Source organism: Juglans microcarpa x Juglans regia, chromosome 1D, assembly GCF_004785595.1.
Source record: "Juglans microcarpa x Juglans regia isolate MS1-56 chromosome 1D, Jm3101_v1.0, whole genome shotgun sequence".
Lineage (NCBI taxonomy): Eukaryota > Viridiplantae > Streptophyta > Magnoliopsida > Fagales > Juglandaceae > Juglans > Juglans microcarpa x Juglans regia.
The window spans coordinates 12,272,832-12,297,227 of NC_054594.1; the positions used below are offsets into that span (position 1 = coordinate 12,272,832).

At 40.2% G+C, this 24,396-nt stretch overlaps 1 long non-coding RNA gene across 1 annotated transcript; it reads left to right on the forward strand.

Annotated features, from left to right (window-relative positions):
* The first annotated feature begins 3,641 nt into the window (after positions 1-3,641).
* LOC121250674 lies at positions 3,642-23,125 on the forward strand. Its single transcript, XR_005937834.1, has 3 exons — positions 3,642-3,652; positions 20,298-20,309; positions 22,985-23,125. It is a non-coding gene; the product is annotated as an uncharacterized LOC121250674 (long non-coding RNA).
* The last annotated feature ends 1,271 nt before the right edge of the window (positions 23,126-24,396 follow it).

Here is a 24,396-nt window from a genome sequence, read left to right on the forward strand (position 1 = left end):
TGTAAGTTGTAAAGCACTCGGTTCGGTACGAGTACGACCACGGTCTACTTGCATTTTTCAAACATTTTTTATTTTTTTAAAAAAATAAAAAAAAATATATCAATATATTTAAAATTATTAAGTTAAAAAAAAAAATTACCAAACAGTAAAATGGAGCAATACAAATGGAAGTGCAAAATAACGTTTTCCTTTTTTTTTCCAAACAAAATACAACACAACTATTTTTCGCGTACGTACAAACATCACCTAATTTTAAAAAGTTGTAAATAATACGAATTAAAAAAAAGAGTTGTAAATAATAATAAAAATATATAATGATATGTTTTGAAAATAAGATGAGATGAGAAATATATGAATAATATTAAAATAATTTATAAATAATAATAAAATAGTTTGAGTATGATGTTTTATGAGGTTTGGAAAAATAAGAGAGAAAAAATTGAAATAAAATATTATAAAATTAAAATATTGTTAAAATATAATTTTTTTAATATTATATTAGTTTTAGGATTTGAAAAAATTGAATTATATTTTATATTTTGTTTGAAAATTTGAAAAAGTTGTAATAATTTGAAAATAATTATGTTTGAGTGATGTTTGAAAAAGAAATGAGATGAGATAGATAAAAAAATTATCAGACATCCCTCAAGACCTGGTTTGTTTTCACAAGTCATCTCATTTCATCTGAAATCATCTTATTTATTTATTATAATTTTTTTAAACTTCTATAAAAATATAAAAACAATTCAATTTTTTCAAATTTTAAAATAAAAATAATATTATAAATTATATTCTAACAATATTTTATTTAATTTTTAATTTTCATTTCATATCATCATATATGTGTAACCAAACAAGAATCTGTAATCTTTTTGAAAATAATAATAATAATATTATATTTCCTAATTTATATCACTCAGTATCCCTTTAACGTGTCATCAATGAGATATCACGTGACTTATTAAGAGAATTAAAAAAGTTTAAAAAATATATATTCAAAATAAAATGATACTCAAAAATACAAAAAAAAAAAATAAAGATTAAAATTTTAGATTTCCCTTACCTTTTATCTTTGTGTTTTTAATTTATTTTTAACAAGTCACCGAACACCACGTTATGATTCCATATCGATGAGATAAAACAAGTGGTATAAATCAGGGACACAGTACTTTACTCACAAACCTCACTCTGTCAAACTGATTTTTTTCATAACTCTTAACTACAAATTTTAAGGAGGCAATGCCAATCCGCAAGAGTTAGGGGGTTTTTGGCAAGATTAATAATAGGGTTATTATTCTACTATTATTTATCTATTATTCTTTTTATATTTGATTTTTTTTAATTTTTTTTTATTTAATGATTAAGGAAGTGGGTATTAATAAAATTATATATTTTTTTAATTTTTTCTTAGTAATTAAGGATGTTAAAAAAATACTTAAAATAAAATGAAAAAAAATAAAAACTTGAAATGTACTTGGATAATAGATGGGTAATAATAAGGTTATAACCTTATCACTACCCTTTTGGCAATAAATTTTTACAAGTGTACATCGGATAGTTGAAAGAAAAATATTTTTAATTAAAATAAATATAATATTAAAATATAATATTTTAATAATATTTTATTTAACTTTCAATTTTAATATCAACTTATATCATCTCAACTCACTATTCAAACTTCTCTTAATCTCTTTTCTTACAATTTTTTTAATTATTTGATGAAGTTATATATTTACTTCCCAAATGTTCATTACTCCCTACGTCTAACTCCTTTTGAGATTCTTTAAATGGTCTTTACTCCCCATGAAAGAAAGAGAAGCCAAAAGCTGAGTGGATCTGATCAATATACCCTAGCCCGAATAAATTGTTAGCAATTTTCTTACTTTATCTTGACTCTAACAAAATAAATAGGGCAGGTCCTGATGCAACCGCACAATACAGATCCTGAATCCTAGGTGGAATTGAATATGACATAGCAAGCTGAAGTGCATGTGCACGAGGGTAAAGGTATTGATTTGGAGGTTATATAGATCATTTTATCTCATCTAATCAAGGATTTTTTTCCCCTTTCTTAATGGGCCTGAGAGGAGCAATTAAGGGAATAAGAAACGAAAGACCAGTCCAAAACAAATAGATTCCTCAGCTTAGCCCACGAGTAGACTCCCTTAGAACACAACCCTCATGTGGGAGCATACTGTAGGGGGATGGGACTCGTCATCCTGGAGATCCCTCGAGCAACGTCTAGCCCTTGAGTATCTGTCCACATAAACAAGTGGAAAGTAAGGGGACCCTCGATCCTTTAACAAGACGGATCACCAAGAACACCGGCAAGGTAAGGTAAATTGGAGAACCACGCCGCATTAATGGCACCACTATCTGAGCTACACGCTACATTAATGACACCGTCGCAGAAGCACGCCGCATTAAAGAACTCTGATGAAAGGAACAGTAAATAAAGCATGGACTCCACGGGGACAGACACGATCTGTCCCCCCAAGCTCCCGGTATGAATAACAATTTCCAGGTACGAGAATGACTCATGTGACACTATGATAGTTTATGGAGAAGGCCAACAATTTCATTAACGTCGAAGACACTCTTTGGGACTTGACGGAGCCAAGCAAAAAGAAGTTAGAGCGAGCGGAGAGGAAGGCAAAGGCCTCAGCCAAGGCTAAGGCCCACGAGAAGCAGGAAAAGAGCTCACACAATAAGAGAAGCGAAGAAGCTTCAGCGAGGGGACCAGGACCTCGCTTCAACAAACCCACGTATACCATCCTCGAGGCCAACACCTCCGCCGCCCACGAAGACGATGACTGAGGCACTGTCTGTCGTTACTGCATATACCACAGGTCCACCTAGCATAACACCGAAGATTGCTTCTCCCAACAAGGGAGGAGGGAGCATGCAGAACGGGCAAGGCAACGTTACCCGCCCGCTCGAAGGCTAGAGCAGGAAAGGAGGGGAAGGTCGAAGGAGAGGAGCACGGACCGATTCGACCGACACAGAAGGGAAGAAAGCCATCAGCAACGACCACCAGCACAGGGGCCGCAACAAGATCGCCCCTACTCACCACCGCGAGGAGGGCCCCCACTCAGGGAAATTCAAACCATAGCAGGAGGATTCACGGGCAAGGGCACTACTTCTTTGAGCAGAAAGGCACATGCTAGGCGAGCTCGAGACGACAAGGTATACTCAACTGAATATCACCCCACCAAGCACCAAAAGGGCGAACCGACCCCTGTTGTCTCCTTCGGGGAGGCTGACGAAGAAGGGGACTTGTACCCCCACGATTATGCATTGGTGGTGACCATGTTGGTCGCCAACTTCACCACCCGGAGAATCCTCATTGACAACGAGAGCTCCGCGGACATCTTGTTTTGGGAAGCCTTCACTAGGATGGGAATAGACGTCGCCCGCCTGCATCAGGCCCCTATGCCACTAAAGGGCTTCTCTAAGGACATGGTTCATTCCATGGGAACCATCGCGCTGTCTGTCCTCCCAGGCAACGCCCCTTGCACTGCCTCAATCATGGTTTACTTCCTAGTGGTAAGAACCTCGTTGTCCTACAACGCCATCATCGGAAGGCCCACCCTCAACAACTTGCAGACGATCACGACAACCTACCACCTCAAGATGAAATTTCTGACTTCCCGTGAAGTGGGAGAAATTCAAGGCGAGCAGGTCCTGGCAAAGAAATATTACGTCCCGGAACTGAAGCAAAAAGATGCTGGGGTCACCCCAGGTGGAACCTTCTGGAGAGAGTAGGGCATCACCGCTTAAGGAGCCTTGGTAGGCCTCAGTCTGTGACTCGCCCTACCACTAGAGGAAGAGCAGGAGGATGCATGGTCCCAGAGGCAAAGGCAAAACAGGCGAAAGCTCCCCGACTAAAGGCTCCATCTCCCCATATCTTGTTAATTATTATTTAAATATTGTAAATTCTTGTTGTTTAATGAAAGATATGATTTTCCAAGACAATGCACCACACCTACTTCAGACTTGAACATAATCTGCAAAAATCATCGCCAAATCAATGTCTACCTTCCCTGCGATGTCAACTGGCGAGAGCAGGTTTAGTTTCAAACTGCCCGAGCAGCGTACCTCACACTAGATCAAGGGAAGAGTTAGGCCGAAGGCCGCTCTACACCTCTCGCAATGGAGAGCAGGTTCCTCCCCCCCCCCCCCCCCCCCCCCCCCCCGAGGAGCCTGAACAACTTACCACAACCCTCATTGCCGCGAAGAGCAAACCAACTACATCACCATCCAAAAAAGTTACCTCCCCCGTGGGGTACCAAATGGATGAGTACGCTAGAGGCTGCTTCATCCTTCCCGCGGCAGAGTGCGGGCCAGCCTGACCCAACACTTACCTTCCCTATAGTATTAACGGGTGGGGGTGGGTCCAATCTCAAACTGCTTGAATAGCATACCTCTCGTGGGACCAAAGGGAGAATAAGGCCGAAGGCTGTTCTACCCCGCTCCCCGACGGCCCGAACAACTTACCCCAACTCCTATCACGGCAAAGAGCAGACCAGCTATATCATCGTATGAACTTACCTCCCTTATGAAGTACCAAAGGGATGAGTGTTGTGGCGCCCCCAATCCCCCTTATATAAATACACAGGAATCGAGACACTAGGATGCTGACAACACGGTCACACATCCCAACGAAGTACCAGTGTGTGTACATGCAACAGTGTACAAATAAAATAACGCAGCGGATAGTCAACTAAGTACCAGAATTTATTTACAATCAAACATCAGTAAAAATTTAAATAGCAGTTATACAGTCATCCATGAGAATATAATACAATAGTTTTCAAATAAACAAACGAGTGATCCCAGATCACTCCTCGGGCGGAGCCGTCTCCTCAGGCTCGCCCTCCTCCTCCTCATCTGCATCAAAATCTGCGTTACCACAAAATGGTATCGCAGGTAAGTATGACTCCAAATAACAACGTAATATAAAATGCATTAAATGCAACTAACATGCATGCACATGAAAAATATGCATTTTACTCAACACATTATTTTCCCCGAAATTAATTATTTCAACACACGCCAAAATCCCATTTTGGCCCAAAATGTCCGTAAAACATTTTTCCAGAAAATGATTTACCCAGAAATCCAACTCGCATTATTTTCCCAGAAAATAGTGCATTAATTCCAAATGCACCATGCATTAATTCCATATGCACCATGGCCTCCCCTATGGACCATCCGCACGTCCTAGCTTCGTAGCGATGCTCAGTTTCGCCCCAGCGCGTACATGGCCAAGCATCCACACTACGCAACGAGCGATGCCCAGTTCCGCGCCCAGCGCGTACGTGGCCAGACATCCTCTAATCCCCGCTAGCAGAAGGACCACGGAGTCGGCACGAGACCATCTCGTTCGATCCCATTGTCGCCCGGTGATAATCCAGGGGACGTTACTCAGTATATTCCGCTCCCGAGTAACCAGAGGAGCTCCACCGAGATAATACCCCCATCTCGGCTTGGGGTCGTGTTACACACGCACCCAAAATCCATTCTCACATGAAAACCCAGTTTTCATAAACACATGAACATGAATGCAATACACGAAAACCCAGTTTTCTTTACAAACATGATCATGCATGAAATAATGATATGAACATGCACCAACACTGATCCAACATCCATCCAGAACCAATCCCAACAAATCCAATCAAAACAACTCATCAACAACCAAACCAAATAAACCAAACCAACCAAACAACTCCAATCACAAATCCATCCGACTCCCGAACTCCTCGGACTCAGTCTGGCATGCCAAAAATACAGTGAAATAGGTTAGTGCAAAAATACATTTAAATTATGAAAGTTCTTTGGAGAAATAGTTACAATGTTATATAATAATTTTCCAAGGATCACGGGTGAGCTCGAAGTGGAAAAATAGCTGTCGAACAGTGTAAAATACACTGTGGCCGTGGGTCACAGATACCCACTTTTCAACGGTGACAAATGAAGACTCAAATTTGATAGAGTAGGGCCTAGGGAGGTCGGTGAAGCTAGTGGTGGTGGTGGTTTGCCGTGGGTGGCGGCGCAATGGGCGGTAGAAGACCAAAATACCCAAATCGGAAATGTAGATGGTGGAGCTTCACCGGTGGCGGATCGAAGCTGGGGTTGGGTCCAATGGGTTGCCAAGAGGTCGAGGATGAAGTGGTAAGAAGATGGTGGCCAATAGTAGTGCGACGGCGGCGCAGCGGCGGAAAGAGAGCCGCGGCTTCCAGCCGTGCGTAGAGGCTCACGGTGGCTCAAGGGAGGGTGGAATTGATGGGGGGTGGTCGCCGGCCAGTGGGGAAGCTGCTGGGCTGGGCGGTGCAGGCCACGGCGGCGCGACGGCGGTGGGTTGAGGGTGAACGACGGACGCACGGGAGAGAGGGAGAAGCAGTTCACGCGCGGGAAGGGAGACCAGGAAAAGAAAAAAAAAAGAAAGAAGAAAAAAAAAGGAAGAAAAAGAAAAGAAGAAATAGAAAATGCAGAGAAAGAAATGAGGTCTAATCCTCACATCTTGAGTCACAAAAATGATCCAACGATAAAGATTTTGAAACAGCAAGTTAAATAAAATAATTTAAACGTAATGGTAAAGTGAAATTAAAATAATTAAATCTCACAGTAATTAATTAAATATGAAAAGAAATTTAAATGCATAACAATAAATAAATATTAAGAAAGCACATAAAAATAATTTTCACCAAATTAAAATCATAAAAATAAACTCACTAAAAATCCAACCAATTTTAAAATAAGAGAATAAATTTTGAATCCATAAAAATAATTCCTTCAGTAAAAATATACTAAAATACGGGGTGTTACATTCTCCCCCCCTTAAATAAAATTTCGTCCTCGAAATTGGCAAGGTCAACATTAAGACTAAGACAGAAATAAGATTCAACTAAGAGCAGACTTAAGAACATACCGCCAAAATAGTCTGGTAAGACCACTCTATAAGCAACCAGCCAAACCTTCCCTACGATCTGAAAAAAAAAAGCCAACATATCTTGGGCCAAGTTTTCCTTTCTTACCAAAGCGCTTAACGCCTTTCAAAGGAGAGACTTTAAGATAAACCCAATCACCTTCTTCAAAGGATAAGTCTTTTCTTCTTGTATCTGCATAACTCTTATGGCGACTTTGCGCTTCCGCCATTTAGTCCTTATAAACTGAACTTGATCATTCATTTCTTGAATTATCTCAGGCCCAAACAGTTTGCTCTCGCCAACTTTCATCCCAACATAAAAGCGATCTACACTTCCTTCCATATCCAGCTTCATATGGGGCCCTCCAAATGGAGGAATGAAAATTGTCATTATAAGCAAACTCAAATAGCAGCAGATGATTCTCCCAACTTCCATGAATTTCTATGACACAAGACCGCAACATAACCTCAAGACCTTGAACAGTACACTCTGATTGACCGTCTGTTTGAGGGTGATATGCAGTACTAAACTTCAACTTAGTGCATAAAGCTGCCTGCAAACTCTTCCAGAAATGGGACGTGAATCGCGAGTCCCAATCTGACACGATACTCTTGGGTATTCCATGCAAACGCACTATCTCCTTGACATATAGTCGAGTCAACTTACCCAAAGAGTCAGTATTATTAACAGACAAGAAATGGGCACTCTTGGTCAACCGATCCACAATCACCCAAATGGAGTTCTTCCCACTAGGAGTCCTCGGCAACCCTACCACAAAATCTATAGAAATATGATCCCACTTCCACTCCGGAATAGGGAGAGGTTGAAGTCTACCAGTAGGTCTTTTGATGCTCAGCCTTAACTTGACAGCACGTGGCACATTTCTCAATAAACATGGCGATATTCAATATACTCATTTTAGTCCCCCAATGACACATCACGACCAGTATTCCTAGAGTGACTGCTATCCAAAAATCTTATTTCCTCGAGAACCTTAATACAACATCCAATAAATTCTAATGATCAAAAGCCCTTATAATAATATGTGCCAACTGCAATCAACTCCTATGCTCCAACTTCTAAACCTTCATTGAATTCTACTATTGGAAACTTAATAGCCACTTCCAATGTTAACCATCAGTAACAGATTTTGCACAACCAGATGATTAATCTCCAATTACAAGTATCTTCTCAAAATTCAAGTCACCATTAATTCTTTAAATCAGCACAATTTGAACTCCTGACTACAACAAAAATACCACGCTTCTGCTGCGCACTCTGATATTCGCCACATGCATAAAACTTACGTCCTCATGAACTAACACCATCGAGTACTAGGTGGCTCCATTCCTACTAACCAAAACTCTTATCACAATTTGGTAGAAAAATACTCTCTCTCCCAAAACCACAAGTTATAACTCAAATTCCTCAATTAATTTCTGTTGTCTTGATCAAAATCAAATTCTATAAAATACATCCATGATCAAAGACAGAAACTCAATATCAAACAACCTCAGCATCCCAAATTGAAAATAAGCAACCTCAACCTAAAATACACTCATCTCCTCTAAGATAAGATACATACTTTAAAAGACTCAATTCCAACCTAGCGAATAAAAAAGAGTGCCTAGAGACTTCTACCTAACAACCTAAACCCGAAAGCTCATCATCTACATTCTAAACAACATCTGATCTAACGGTGACTAAAGTCACAACGAACTACCATTGACTTCATCAAAACATTAACAAAACCTCCTTGGTAACTCACCCAGCTACTTCTACTCCTATAAGCTAGTATTAGCACGACTAGCTCATTCAATAACACATCACTATTAAACCTCAAGGCAAGCCCTACTGCTCAAATCATCAATCCACCAAAAGCCAATGCAAATCACCCAAGGATTCTAATACTTGATTAACTCACATACTTGATCATATTATTCATCGCTAATGTCTAAACTTCAACTTCCAAGATCTTATCATACACCAAATATGACGACCCATCAATCTCTCTTCAAGTTAAATAACAATGTCCTTAATTCAACCAACTGAATGCTGAATCTCCAAAGAAAGTATAACCTCAAAATTTAAATTCCTAGGTAACCTCAAGTCACAATTAATTCCTGAAGATAATCACAATAACTATTCCCAACCATGATTCATTGAGTAACCCACTTCAATTGCACACTTCGATCAACTCACCAAAAACTCCAAGCCAAGGTCTCTTGAATTACTACTATTGTGTCGACTCCTCTTCCACACCAACCAAAACCACTTCTTCCAAACCAAATGAGACTAGGACCTGTACTCTCCGAAATCCATAATCACTCACCACTACTATACATCAATCTTACGCACCCTTAGCCAAAACCAATAATCCTCCATACGTGCAGGTGATCATCATAACCATATCCATCACTAGACCTACATCCTCGAAATCAATAAGAATCATTTCCTATATCCACACCATCTATTATCCTTAAAATTGATATAAATTAAATCCTCAACCTGACACTGTAACCTCAAGCTAAAAACAATTATTAACCGAACTAGATCAACATCTTCCATCTCCAAAGAAATTCTCCCCTAAAAAATTCTCATATCAGTAACTTAACTCTCATCAATCCTATTTTAATTCAGCCCTTCAACTCTGCAATTCTAAAATCTTAAACCAAATAAAAGTCATTTTCCAAAATCTTGAAGATCAATGACCTTAAATCTAAAACACTCACCTTATAAAACTCGTAAATTCTAAAACCCCAAATGTTATCAAATTGCTTATCGAGGTCGGCAAAATCGAAAACTTCTACTCTAAGTAATCCCTCAAATGCTTGTTGAACCTACTAGCTTAAATCCATAAACTTATTTCCTAAAAACTATGGGGCCACAAACCTTAGATGAACTTCTCATAAATCTAACATTGACATTCGTTGAACTTACAACCTCCTACCCATAGACTCACTACATAAATTCTACAGAATCTAAAACCTCAATTATTCTAAGCAATTAAAAATTATTCCCCTCCCTAGCAGCAACTTAAGTACCTAATCCAAAGAGTTCACCCAGACCCTGATGTTCAAGCCTTGATATTAAAACAACCAATCACCAAGAGTTCAGGCCTACTATACCAATGTTTAAGCCTAACAATGGCCTTCTCAGTCGTACCATCTTCCTATCATAACATAACCCTTAACCCGCCTTTCAATTTCGAACAAAACAAAATAAAATAAAATTCTATAAATAAAATAACATACGACAAAATGCATAAAACCAATGAAGTAGTTCACAATAAAATAAATTAAACAATAAAATAATCCGCCATAAAATAAAACAATTAAATTAAAATGACATACAATAAAATAAATAAACAACAAAATTATTATATAATAAAATAAATAAACAACAGAATTATTATACAATAAAATAAATAAAGCCAATAAAACCATACTCAACCAAAGGTAAACACTAATTAAAGCAATAAAATAAAATAAATCAAATAACATCAATTAACATAAAATAAAATAGCAATAAACTCATAATATAAAATAAATAACTTAACTTACACCACTTAAACAAAAAATTTTATTATTTTAAAATAATAATAAAAATAATTTTCTGGTACTATCCTAAGGAACATGTGGTTTTACCGAGAGCCGAACTGCTCTGATACCACCTGTGGCGCCCCCAATCCCCCTTATATAAATACACAGGGATCGAGACACCAGGATGCTAACAACACGGTCACACATCCCAACGAAGTGCCAGTGTGTGTACATGCAACAGTGTACAAATAAAATAACGCAGCGGATAGTCAACTAAGTACCAGAATTTATTTACAATCAAACATCAGTAAAAATTTAAATAGCAGTTATACAGTCATCTATGAGAATATAATACAATAGTTTTCAAATAAACAAACGAGTGATCCCAGATCACTCTCGGGCGGAGCTGTCTCCTCAGGCTCGCCCTCTTCCTCCTCATCTGCATCAAAATCTGCGCTACCACAAAATGGTATCGCAGGTAAGTATGACCCCAAATAACAACGTAATATAAAATGCATTAAATACAACTAACATGCATGCACATGAAAAATATGCATTTTACTCAACACATTATTTTCCCCGAAATTAATTATTTCAACACACGCCAAAATCCCATTTTGGCCCAAAATGTCCGTAAAATATTTTTCCAGAAAATGATTTACCCAGAAATCCAACTCGCACTATTTTCCCAGAAAATAGTGCATTAATTCCAAATGCACCATGCATTAATTCCATATGCACCATGGCCTCCCCTATGGACCATCTGCACGTCCTGGCTTCGTAGCGGTGCTCAGTTTCACGCCGAGCGCGTACATGCCCAAACACCCACACTACGCAACGAGCGATGCCCAGTTCCGCGCCCAGCGCGTACGTGGCCAGACATCCTCTAATCCCCGCCAGCAGAAGGACCACGAAGTCGGCACGAGACCATCTCGTCCGATCCCATTGTCACCCGGCGACAATCCAGGGGACGTTACTCAGTATATTCCGCTCCCGAGTAACCAGAGAAGCTCCACCGAGATAATACCCCATCTCGGCTTGGGGTCGTGTTACACACGCACCCAAAATTCATTCTCACATGAAAACCCAGTTTTCATAAACACATGAACATGAATGCAATACACGAAAACCCAGTTTTCTTTACAAACATGATCATGCATGAAATAATGATATGAACATGCACCAACACTGATCCAAAATCCATCCAGAACCAATCCCAACAAATCCAATCAAAACAACTCATCAACAACCAAACCAAATAAACCAAACCAACCAAACAACTCCAATCACAAATCCATCCGACCCCCGAACTCCTCGGACTCAGTCCGACATGCCATAAATACAGTGAAATGAGTTAGTGCAAAAATACATTTAAATGACAAAAGTTCTTTGGAGAAATAATTCCAATGCTATATAACAATTTTCCGAGAATCACGGATGCGCTCGAAGTGGAAAAATAGCTGTCGAACAGTGTAAAATACACTGTGGCCATGGGTTACAGATACCCACTTTTCAACGGTGAAAAATGAAGACTCAAATTTGATAGAGTAGGGCCTAGGGAGGTCGGTGAAGCTAGTGGTGGTGGTGGTTTGCCGTGGGTAGCGGCGCAATGGGCGGTAGAAGACCAAAATACCCAAATCAGAAATGTAGATGGTGGAGCTTCACCGGTGGCGGATCGAAGCTGGGGTTGGGTCCAATGGGTTGCCAAGAGGTCGAGGATGATGTGGTAAGAAGATGGTGGCCAATGGTGGTGCAACGGCGGTGCAGTGGCGGAAAGAGTACCGCGGCTTCCAGCCGTGCGTAGAGGCTCACAACGGCTCAAGGGAGGCTGGAATTGATGGAGGGTGGTCGCCGACCGGTGGGGAAGCTGCTGGGCTGGGCGGTGCAGGCCACGGCGGCGTAACGGCGGTGGGTTGAGGGTGAACGACGGACGCACGGGAAAGAGGGAGAAGCAGTTCGCGCACAGGAAGGGAGACCAGGAAAAGAAAAAGAAAAGAAAGAAGAAAAAGAAAAAGGAAGAAAAAGAAAAGAGGAAAGAGAAAATGCGGAGAAAGAAATGAGGTCTAATCCTCACATCTTGAGTCACAAAAATGATCCAACGGTAAAGATTTTAAAACAGCAAGTTAAATAAAATAATTTAGACGTAATGGTAAAGTGAAATTAAAATAATTAAATCTCACAGTAATTAATTAAATATGAAAAGAAATTTAAATGCATAACAATAAATAAATATTAAGAAAGCACATAAAAATAATTTTCACCAAATTAAAATCATAAAAATAAACTCACTAAAAATCCAACCAATTTTAAAATAAGAGAATAAATTTTGAATCCATAAAAATAATTCCTTCAGTAAAAATACACTAAAATACGGGGTGTTACAAGTGTAATGCCTAAGGCTACTTTATCCCTTCTGGGATGAAGTGCGGGCCAGCCTTAGTTGCTCAAAAATGAAGACTTAGCTTCCTCGTAAGCGTCAATAAGCGGGAGCGGGTCCAGTTATAAATTTCCTGAAAACTTACCAACCTGCGGGATTTAAAAGGGTGAGTCATGCCAGAGGCAGCTCTACCCTTTCTGCGGAGGAGTGCGGGTCCAGCCCCCCCCAATAGCCTAAACACTTACCCTAACCTCCGATGTTAAAGAAGAATGGGTTCAGCACCAGCCTGACCTAAATCTTACATTTCCCTACGATGTCAACGAACGAGAGCGGGTTTAGTCTCAAACTACCCGAATAGATTACCTCCCCGAGAGGTAGCAGAGGCGAGTTGTTCCATAGGTCACTTGGTCCCTCCCGCGAAGGAGAGCGGGTCTAGCTTTTCGACTACTCGAATACTTACCTTGACTCCCATCGCATCGAAAGAGTGGATCGACCCCACGGTCGTCCAAAGAAGTTAAATCCTAAGGGCATCAAAGGGGCGGGTTTGACTTAAGACATCCCGACCTCTCCCAAATAGAGTGTGGGTGTAACACCCCCTTCCCGTGGGCTAGGAGTGCCACGTATTTTCCATAAAAATAATCCGGTAATAGATCCCATAATTTCATAATTTAAAAAAAACTGAACTTTTATTATGCGGAAAAATGTCTAATAAAACTGTCTTCCAAAACATTAAATGAAATAAACTAAAATAAATTCATGTCATAAAAACATATTTATTTTAGAAAGTCTGAACTAAAAAAAAATAAATGCTCCTTCTACTCCTGGCCTGCCTGCTCGTAATCATCATCCTCACCTGGGTGGTAAAAAAAACATGAAAACAAACTAAAATGAGTCGATGACTCAGTAAGAAATCTATCACAACGTAAACGTAATAAACATAAGATTTTTATAACAACTTTCATGCTGAGCTTAAAAATTCATGACTGTTCATGCTGATACTTATGCTATGTATGACTGTTTTAACTGAATTAACTGACTGATCTGACTGATTTAACCGATTTATCTGACTGGCCAACACACTTAACCCTGTGTGCAAGGTTGTGCACCAGCCCCACATCCCGCTGCAGCAAGGGGAACTGCTGATAGTATTCTAGCATACTATGGTGGACCACGACTGAGTTCATGGCTTGCACACCACCCTGAACTGAACTGAACTGCATTGGTACCATGCATCTGAATGGTCATCTTATTAACTGATCTGATATTATCTTACACTTGAATTTAAGATGGCTTAAGTGTCTTATACACATAAGATGCATGACATACTACATACATAATTATAAATTTTGAATTTAAACATGATGCGGAATGACATGGTCGTATGCTATGCTAGATGACATGCTTGCATATGACATGAGCGGTTCATAAATAGTGGCTGTCAATGAACTGGCTTGGATAATACATACATATAAGCTAACTGTGATGATCCTAATTTATGATCAAATTTACTTACCTCGCTGCGTGTCTTCTTGAATAATACTTCGTAACTTGAGACCTATATTCAATAAATAACTATCACTAAATTGTTTGGAAATAAATAAATGCTAATATCTTACTTAACTAAATTCGGAATTCTAAAATATAGTCAAACCAATATTTGTTTAACACTAAAATCAATAATTCATAGTATTTAAATTACTTAAAATACTAATTTATAATTTAGTAGAAATACTCGAGCTATTTTAAAATAATTCACAAAAACTTAAATTCTTAAACTAAGTTTCATTTCTCAACATAATTATTAAATCTTATAAGAAACTTAATAAATTCCATTAAATTCTTAACATAGAAATTTTATTAAAATCTTGCTAAATTGACAAAGGAAATATTAACTCAAATATTAGACTTAAAATTTATACTTTAAAACATATTTCCAATTCTTTAAACATTTTTATTAAAATGAAGCTTTAACTAACTATATTTATTTAACAAAAATAAACTCAACTAGTAATATTAAACTCAATAAAATCATTAAAATAATTAATGAAATAAAATAAGATCAAGTCTAACTTAAAATATAAGTTCAATCAAACATTATTATAATCTGCAAAAAGTCAAAACTCTGGCCCATAAATATAATACTGTACTACATGAGCCCAAACAGGAAATAAGCCCATCCCAACCTCATACGGGCCTAAGGCCCAAGGCCCATCAAAAAGAAACCCACGGGTTCTTCAAGAACCCGAGTACACGGCAACCAAAACACAAAGAGTAGAGAGAAAGGGTCTGCGATGGTCCGAAACTCACCAAGAGGGAGGGGCTGACTCGGCAACGGCTCTGGGTGGTTGGGAGTGGCCGGCGGCGCGACTGGGGGTTCCTATGGTGGTGCAGCACCTAGTGAGAGAAAGAGAGAGAGAGTTTAGAGAGAGGAACTACTAAACCGAAACCAAGAGAGAGAGAGAGCTGTGGCGGCCGAGGCCTTACCGGAGAAATGAGTGGCTCGACGGGGGTTGTGGGTCGGCGGCTTCTGTGTCGTAGAGGAGAGGTTCGGCGCCTCTTGAGGTGGCCACCGAGGAGAAGGGGCGACGGCACTGGTTCGGCAACAGGGGTTTTTCGCAACTCACAAGTTTGTCTTCTCATGTACAGGTAAGCACGTTTTATAATGGTAGGTGATAGAGAATTAGAGAAACCCTAGAAGAGCATAGACGTGCACGTGCAAGAGAGTGGAGACGTGCATGTATAGAAGATACTGGACAATAGAGTTGGATTTTCCACTAGGATGCTAGCGAAAATCACTGAGAAAAATACAGGTTTGGTGGTTTGAAGTTCTCAAACAGAGGCTAACAATGGGATGAGGTTCGGTGACTAGAAGAAAAATTAAACTTTAAATTTCAAAACAAAACCGTAGTAAACATAATCTGATACACTTTAGAAATCCTTATTAAAACAAAACTCTAACAAATCATAAATAGCAACTATAATAGAAAATATAAAGATAAAGTAAATATAAATTCTGATAAAACTATAATCATAAAAATATAAATTCTAAAATAAAAGTTTACTAGGAAAAATTACTTATATACCCTAAAATCAAAACTGGTATGTCACAGTGGGCCTAGTCTTTCAACTGCCCGACATGAACAAAAGTCTCCAATGGTGAAACGTCAAAGCAATAGGTGTGCCACCTCAAAGGCCAAATAGCCTAGCTAAATGGTAGACTACATTATGTCAATGAACGGGAGTGAGTTCAGTCTCAAACTGCCCAGATAAATTACCTCCACGTGGGGTAGCAGGGGCGAGTGGCGCCAGAGGCCACTTGAACCCTCCTGCGGAGGAGAGCGAGTTTGGTCTTTCAGCCGACCGACTACTTACCCCGACTCTTATCACAATAAAGTACGAACCGGCCCCACGACCACCCAAAGAAAGTGCCTCCTGGGGGTTAAAGGGGCAAGTTGGCCTAAGGCATCCTGACCTATCCTCAATGGAGAGCGGGTAGGTCCTTCGATCACCCAAATATTGCACCAAGGAACGTGGACATCAACAACTCGATAAAAAGCAGCAAGCAAATCGCATCATAGGCTAGAGGGCCTATGTTTGCGAAGTCTAACTCCTACAAAACTAAGGATAAAGTTATGATGACATGTCTATCTTTCAATCAGGAATTAAATACGCAATACCAAAGAGTGGAAGCGAGTCCTGTCTCAAACTGTTCGGACAACCTACCTCCTCGCGGACCAAGGAGATGGGTCGAGCCAGAGGCCGCCTTGTCTCCCTAGGGCGTAGAGCAGGACTAGCCCACGGTTACCCGAATAACCTACCCCGACCCCATTGCATCAAAGAGCAGCCCAAAGTAGTTATATTCAACTCCACGACCACATGCTACTTGGAGGGGCATAGTGGTGGGTTAACAAAACGCTTATCCGTCTCTCCCCAAAGAGGTGATCAGAGTCTCCCTGACACGGCTTAACTCTTAAGGGGAACTTCCATCCCCTCCAAGTCGATGACAGCAAGCGAGGGCCAATGTATGCTAATGGCACTTCTCTCTTCTTTCAGTTACATACCAAAATAAAGCATATCAACGAAAAATGGAAGAATTGAAGGACCAGGCGGAGTAAAGTGCATCCAAGAGACAGACAGAAAAAATGAGAAAATTGGTGTAAAGAAGAAGTGGAGAGACATCGGCCTCGTCAAACAATATCGCTAAAGGCCCCAAGAGGATAACTGCCTAACAAGGGTGAACGAAGACAGTATAAGCAGAAGAGTTGTCGGCTAACGGTGTCGTTAGGAATAGGTTAGGCACTGGCGAGGTGGACCGTAAAACTCTATATGATGACAATCCCCCGCCTAACGCCAAGCCCATAATTTCTTGTGACAAAACCCCCCAGGCCAACCATTGAAAAGAAAAAGAAAAAAAAGGAAGAAGAAGAAGAATAAGGAAACATTGGAAGAAGAATACGTAAAGACAAGCAACCTAGCATAACAAAGTATAAGGCAGTTTCATTAATGATTAGAAGTTATAAACGAGCCGCATGGAGATGGCGCACAGTTATATACATTTACAAAAAGAAAGAGAAAGAAGAACAAAATGAAATAACAGCAACGGTACAAAGAAGCTTGGGCGTAGCAGCGTCAGGCACCATGCTTAGAGACCTCGACATCAGGAGCGTCAACCTTAAGGACGTCAAGCTCAGAATCACCGTGTTCGGGGGCAGCAGGCTCGGACATGGCTGTGAAGGAAGGACCCGTAAAAGCATCAGGGATCACGTCCATCCCCAGCTTGCGGCCAAACTCAAAGGCTTCTCTGTCAACGACAACCTCAGTAAGGTCAAGGTCCCACAAATATTTCTCAAAGGTATGCACAAATAGCTGCGAGCTCTCCAGAATGTGGTCCCGCAACAACCTAAGGCCCTCAACACACCCATGTGCCCACACAGTATCGCGAACGCCCACGGCCAACTTTAGCTAGCTGTCCAAGCGAGAGTCGACATCTTGCACTTGAGACAAGTCGCTCCAAGCCCCCCTCCGCTGGGTGTCTTCCCTCGCCTTCTCCTTTAGCTTCTTCCAAAGGCAGCTAAGCTTCTTAGTTTTCTTGCTACCCTCTTCCAGGGCAAGTCGTACCCTCCTTAGCTCTTGCTCCAGTCATTCCCTCTCGTCTCTCTCACCGCAAGCATACTGTGGGCCAATCCAGTTATCACGTGAAGGACCTGGTTTTCCTGCTTAACAGCCTCTTGTCGTCCACAATGTAGGTAGCCAGATGAGAGGAACTCTGACAACAATGGAGGCCAACATGGAGCGATCAATAAAAGGAATCTAAAAAACAATGAAAGAAATGAAAAGGATGGAAAAAGAAGTTACAAAATCTCTTGGAAGAAGCTAGATAAACACTTGACGGCCTGGTTGATGGCTTCCGCGCGGCACCCCCCTCCCCCCGGTTTCCAACTGAGCCAAAGGGGGGATAACCTCCACCAAACCCTCTGTATCGAGCGTTTGTGCAGACGACTCAGTTCAACTGGCCCCGTCAGCATCCTCCCCAATAGCAAGGGTCGAAGGCTGACCCTCGACACCTTCTACGTAAGTTGGAACCACCTCTTCAGTAACCGTTCCCGCCTGGACAAGTGGATCTTCACACAGATCCACTGAACCCTCACCAGCTACAACATCGAGAAGGAGCCCACCTTCTGCTTGGTTTTCCACCTCTGCAACACAATTATTAGAAGTAGCAGTTGTCGCTCTCTTAATAACGGAGTCCAAGCCTTAGGGCGACTTGGGCTCCTCTCCACTCGTCGCAGAAACTGGATTGTCCCATTCCACGACAGTGGGCAAAGACATTGCCGAAGGCGGTGCCGCAGAGCCGAGGCCCCCCGAGCAAGCCTCAACCTCGCCGGTGGGTTGAAGTGGAGGAGACCGCCGGAGGAGGCTGCCCCGTGTCAGCCTGCCAAGGGACCCTGATCACCAAGGCTTCTCAGAGTAGGGCGGCAAGGTCATCAGTTTTCGGGAGCACGCCACAAACGCCAATCGATGGGGGCGGCCCTACAGAAAAATCAGCCTAGGGGTCTCTCGTCGATGGGTCCGAGGGCTCCAAAGAAGAAGATTTCGCCGACACCTCCATGCCAACAACACAATGAGACATTTCTACCTATGTCGCCAGGACGACAGGATGATGGGCCTCAGGTGTAGCCAACGCCCACCCATAAAAAATCAAGACTTCGGAAAGAGGCTTGCTGTCGACTCCAGTTGCTGTCGACCCCAACCCCCTGCAAACGAGGTTTCATCCCTTTGCCCGCTAGAGAAGAATTCAAGGGACGCTTCCAAGTATGGGTGACCTGAGGCCGGGCAAGAGTCACCCTGTCATCAAAAGGAACATGGCTAAGGGGAGGTAAAGAAACCCTCAGACTCTCCTCTTAAAGAAGGCTTTCAAGAAGATGTTGTTATAGTTTTTCTTCACCCACTCCCTAACAGTGGCAATACGCCTCGACTCAGCAAGGGTAGCCATCAAATGCACTGCCTTATCCTCAAGAACCCTCCCCAATTAGTTTGAACCAAGAACTCGTTGCGATTTACCTGACCAATTGGGGATTCCCATCTACGGTCGGACATGAAAAAGAACTTTAGAGACCAGTCCTTCACCTTGTGGTGTCGCAGCTCTAGATTACTGAGGGTATGCGTCGCCCTGAAGCTGCAAATTTTCCCCTTTTGCCGCAAAACCTTGTGAGTAAGGAGGAACTCACGGCTGGTGTGGTCAGCATGCTCCGAGTCTGACTCCAGCAGGGCATGCCTCAAGATGATACTACAACAAGTCAAAAGCTTCCAAGCATTCAGGTGAAGCTCGGACGAGGCCAGACCGAGGCGATCCAGCAAATTACGAATGGGGCAAGGGAAAGGAAGCCTTAAGTCACATGTAAACATGGAATGAAAGAGAGCAACTCTGAAAGAATGACCATCGGCGTCAATGGCACCCTCGCGTGGACCAGGGACCTCGAAGATCATTGTTTTCAAGACCTAGTAAGTAAGGGCTAGAGATGCTAGCGTCGCGACCTAGACGCTTGAACGCCAAGTGCTACCCAAGAAAGACGATCCGGTGTCGCCAGCTTTTGGTGCGCCTCCCCCACTGGAAGTCATGGGTTTGGTGGATTTCTCAGGGGCCATTAACGAAGAGGAAGAAAGTAACAGAGAAAGGAGAATGGGGTATAAGGGAAAAGGATGGGAGTTAGAAGAAAAGAAGGGCGAGAAGATTACAATGCGGAGAAAGGAGACAAGACTATGATCCAATCGCACTTATAAACGAAGAAGGCAACGGTTAATCTCCCACGCCCCATGGTAGAAGGAAGGAGTACGAGATGCTTCGAATCCCAAAAAATATGCACCACGAAGTGATGTGAAGGAGAAGAGCCGCCTGACGCCCCAATGCTGACACAACTGAAAAGATGCCATCAAATACAAGCATAGTTATTGAGAGACGTGCCAACAAGGACGGAAAGGGAAACGTTACTTGGGATACCAAGCGACAAGAGGCCACCTCAAACTTTGGAGCCAAACACACGTCATCGGGGCAGCCCCCAGCCTCGATGTCAAGGCAAGTTTAAAATTAAAAAAATTCCCACCGTACGAGTCCGATAAGAATTGGCGAGTTAACTGTAAATGGTTTTTTTAGATTTCTTAATGGGCCTAAGAGGAGCAACTAAGGGAATAAGAAACGAAGGCTTAATTCAGAACAAATAGATTCCTCGGCTCGGCCCACAGGTAGACTCCCCTGGAATGCAACCCCCATGTTGGAGCATACTGCAAGGGGATGGGACTCGCCATCCTAGAAATCCCTCGAGCAACATCCATCCCTTGAGTATCTGTCCATGTAAACGAGTGGGAAGTAAGGGGGACCCTCGACCCTCTGACAATGTGACTTCGACGGACCACCAAGAATACCAACAGGGTAAGGCAAATCAGAGAGTGACGCCACGTTAACAGCATCACTACCTGAACTACATGCTACATTAATGACGCCGTCGCAGAAGCACAACGCATTAAAGAACTCTGATGAAAGGAACAGTAAAGAGAGAATGGACTCCACAAGGACAGGCACGATCTGTCGCCCCAAGCTCCCAGTATAAATAGCAATCTTCAGGTACGAGAAAGCTTTCGGATCTCTAAACTCTCTCATTATTTACAAACTTAAAAAATACTCTACTAACTTTGGCATTAGAGACTTCCCGACCCCAAGGCCACCCTCTCCCTGTGTCTTTTTTCAATATTTTCACAGGTCCAGTTCTGAAGACCTGAGTTGCTGGAACCTGGTCTAAAGGCGTACGAAACACGACGTTAACATAATCATTACAAGTTTCTCAAATTTCAGCACAAAATATAATAAACAATTCAACTTTTTAAAATTACAAAACGAAAATAATTTCAAAAAATTATATTCTAACAATATTTTATTTAACCTTCAACTTCCATCTCATCCTATCTCATCTGTATAACCAAACGGGACCTTAATTTTCTAGCTTCATTAATCTTATATAAACGGCATATCATTTTGGCTAATTAAAATCCAAATAAATAAATAAAATACTTTAAACAACTTAATTACTATGGTAGATAACTTTCAAACATTGCTCTTGATAACTAAACAATTTAAAAAAGAAATTAAAAGGGAATTACTGTTATTCAACTCTTATGCTGTCTTTGGAATATGAAATCACATAAACTCATATCAAATCAATTATTGATGAGATTTACTATTTTTTTAACTTTTCATAAAACGTTAAAATTCATCTCAAGTTTTAACATATTTCATACATTCAAATATATATATCAACATCTTTACATTTAAATACATTTTAATAAAATCTATAAAAAATTACTATCTATAAATCAATTCAAATCATCTGAAATTACCTCACCATACACAACCTAGATTTTCTGCCACAGTTAATAGTAGACACATAAGAGGCCTGTCAATTCTTGCCATGTCAGCCGATTTACTTGAAAATAAAAACAAAATTTGTGTTTGAATCCCTAACCCGTCTCCTGCCTCCATTCAGTATCTTTTTCTCTTTTATTTTTATTAAAAGATGAGTCAGTTGAGCTCGACTTTGTCATCTAGTTACATTTTATATGTAAAAACAGATTATTTATTTTTTGAACGAATTCGAACTTGTTTACAAGCTCTTAACTTCACGAAAATAGATTATTTGTATCTACAAACTTCGTGTTTTTGTAAATATTCTTATGTAGTTTATATATACATATGTTTTTTTATTATATTCCAATCAAGTATCGTATTAAAAACGTGATTTTTCTTATTTTTTAAATACATGATAAAGACGTTCTCCTTGTAAAGGTAAAAGCAATCTCATAAAAAATAATAGCTTCAAAGTTATTCAACTAATTTACATGCGCAAATGAGTTGAGCAGGTTTTTATAGAGTTTTCTTATTTAATTATCATCGTAATTTTGTATTAAAAAATGACTCATATAATAAATTAATTTATTTAAAGTCGAGTTCAAGATAATCTCAAGCAGTTTATCAAATAATATGTTTACTACTTGAGAAAAACTTCCTACAAGTGTCTCCTATAATCTGCATATATCGAAACCTAATAAAAAGTTGCCACGTATGCGGTACATGAAGACGCGATAGAGCTACGTCTTACAAGGAATAAACATTTCTGAAACGAAAATGGTCCCTCTCTCTTTGCTCTCTTGAACGAAAACACTCACTCTCTCTCATCTCTCTGCTCTCTCGCTCTCTCAATCCTGAAAGGCAAAAACTCCTCTCTCGACGAAAACACTCCCTCTCTCTGTGCTCTCTCGCTCTCACTGCTCTCTTGCTCTCTCGCTCGACGGAACTTCACTCTCTCAGAATCTATGACTTTTCGTTGGGAAAAAAAATCTCCTTCCTGAAAACCAAAAGCCTACTATAGGTAATTGGATTTAATTAAATAAAAACACCACGTAAAATTTAGAATTTTGCTTTTGTTTTGTGTATTTGGACGGTTCACATAGCAAGCAAATGGATAAGTAATTTGACTCGTTTGAGTGTAAAAAACCTAACCTGAAATTTCCACAAAAATGAGCAATTAAACAAAGAAAAACCCAAAGAAACCATGAAATTCATCGATGGAGGGAGAGAGAGAGAGTACCTGTGATTGTGAGCCTGGGCTTGGAAAAAATATTTAAAAAATAATACTTAGTATTGTTCTTTTTATTCTATGGGGTGGAATCGGTGGATGAGAAGGACAACTATTTTTGGTGGGTCGATGAGCTTGCAGCGGCGAACGCTCATCATTTAACTAGGAAACTACTAGGAAAATATGCCATTTCATATACGTTATTTGTCGTTTTGTGTTGTTGATCTCGGAATTTCATAAAACCCCCTCCATCTTTCTCTAAATTCCATTTAAGGACCTTCTCCTCTGTCGAGCGAGGGGTTTTGCCTTTCGAGATCGAGAGAGCAGAGAGAGAGATCGGTTATGGTGTTCGACTCGGGAAGGAGAGCGATTCAGCTCGAGCGGGAAGGGGAGAGAGCAGTGATCCCCTGCTATGCGTGTTACATGGTTTATTGAGGAACACCTACGTGGCAGCTCGTAATTCGTCTCCAATAAATACCGTTTATAGGTGCCACCTGCCCGAAGAGGAAACGTTACTACTTACTTAATCAAGTTCACGATTTCTTTTATGGGTGTCAATGACCCAAATTTAGCCCTTGATAGAGTTAGACCTCGTTTGGTTAAACAGATGAAATAAGATAAAAAATTTGTAAATAGTAATAAGATGGTTTGTGAATAGTAATGAAACGGTTAAAGTTAAGATCATATTGCTTTATGGGATGTTGAAAAATTAGAGAAAAAAAGTTAAATAAAATTATTATAAAGTTAAAATATTGTTAAAATATAATATTTTAGTATTATTTTTATTTTAGATTCGAAAAAGTTATTTTTTTATTTTTTTTATTTTTTTTGTGTTTTGTTTGAAATTTTTGGAAAGTTGTAATGATTAGGTAATGATTAGATTAAAATTTTGAAAATTTGAAATTGAAAAATATTTGTATTTAAATGATGTTTGAATGTTGAGATAAGATGAAATAAAATGAAATAGATTGTGTGAAACCAAATGAGGCCTAAGATGCTTTTTTCGAACAAAAGCCTAGCTAGAATGGTTTAAAAGTATTTCAGTAGCTCCCCTATTTAACTTTAAATTATCTTTCATGTCCATTTCCCCTTTTATCTTACGAATCTATTGTCATGGCTAGAGCTGTTGGAATATTTCTCGCTCTATTTCAAAGGTTGAAACTTATGGCTCATTTGGACTTACTATAAACGTATTCGAATCCCTCAAACTAGACTGTTTAATTTAAATAAATGGTGGGGATATTGCCAATTAGGCAAATATCAACTATCTACTTAAATCTAAATTATCTAAAACAAAAAAAAAAAAAAAAACACAAAAACTCATTCACACTAAGGTAGAGCCATTTCTGCTACCATAAATTTGCTACAACTTTGTGCACAGTACCACACATTTGGGGATATTTGTGTTGACAGGCTTTGAA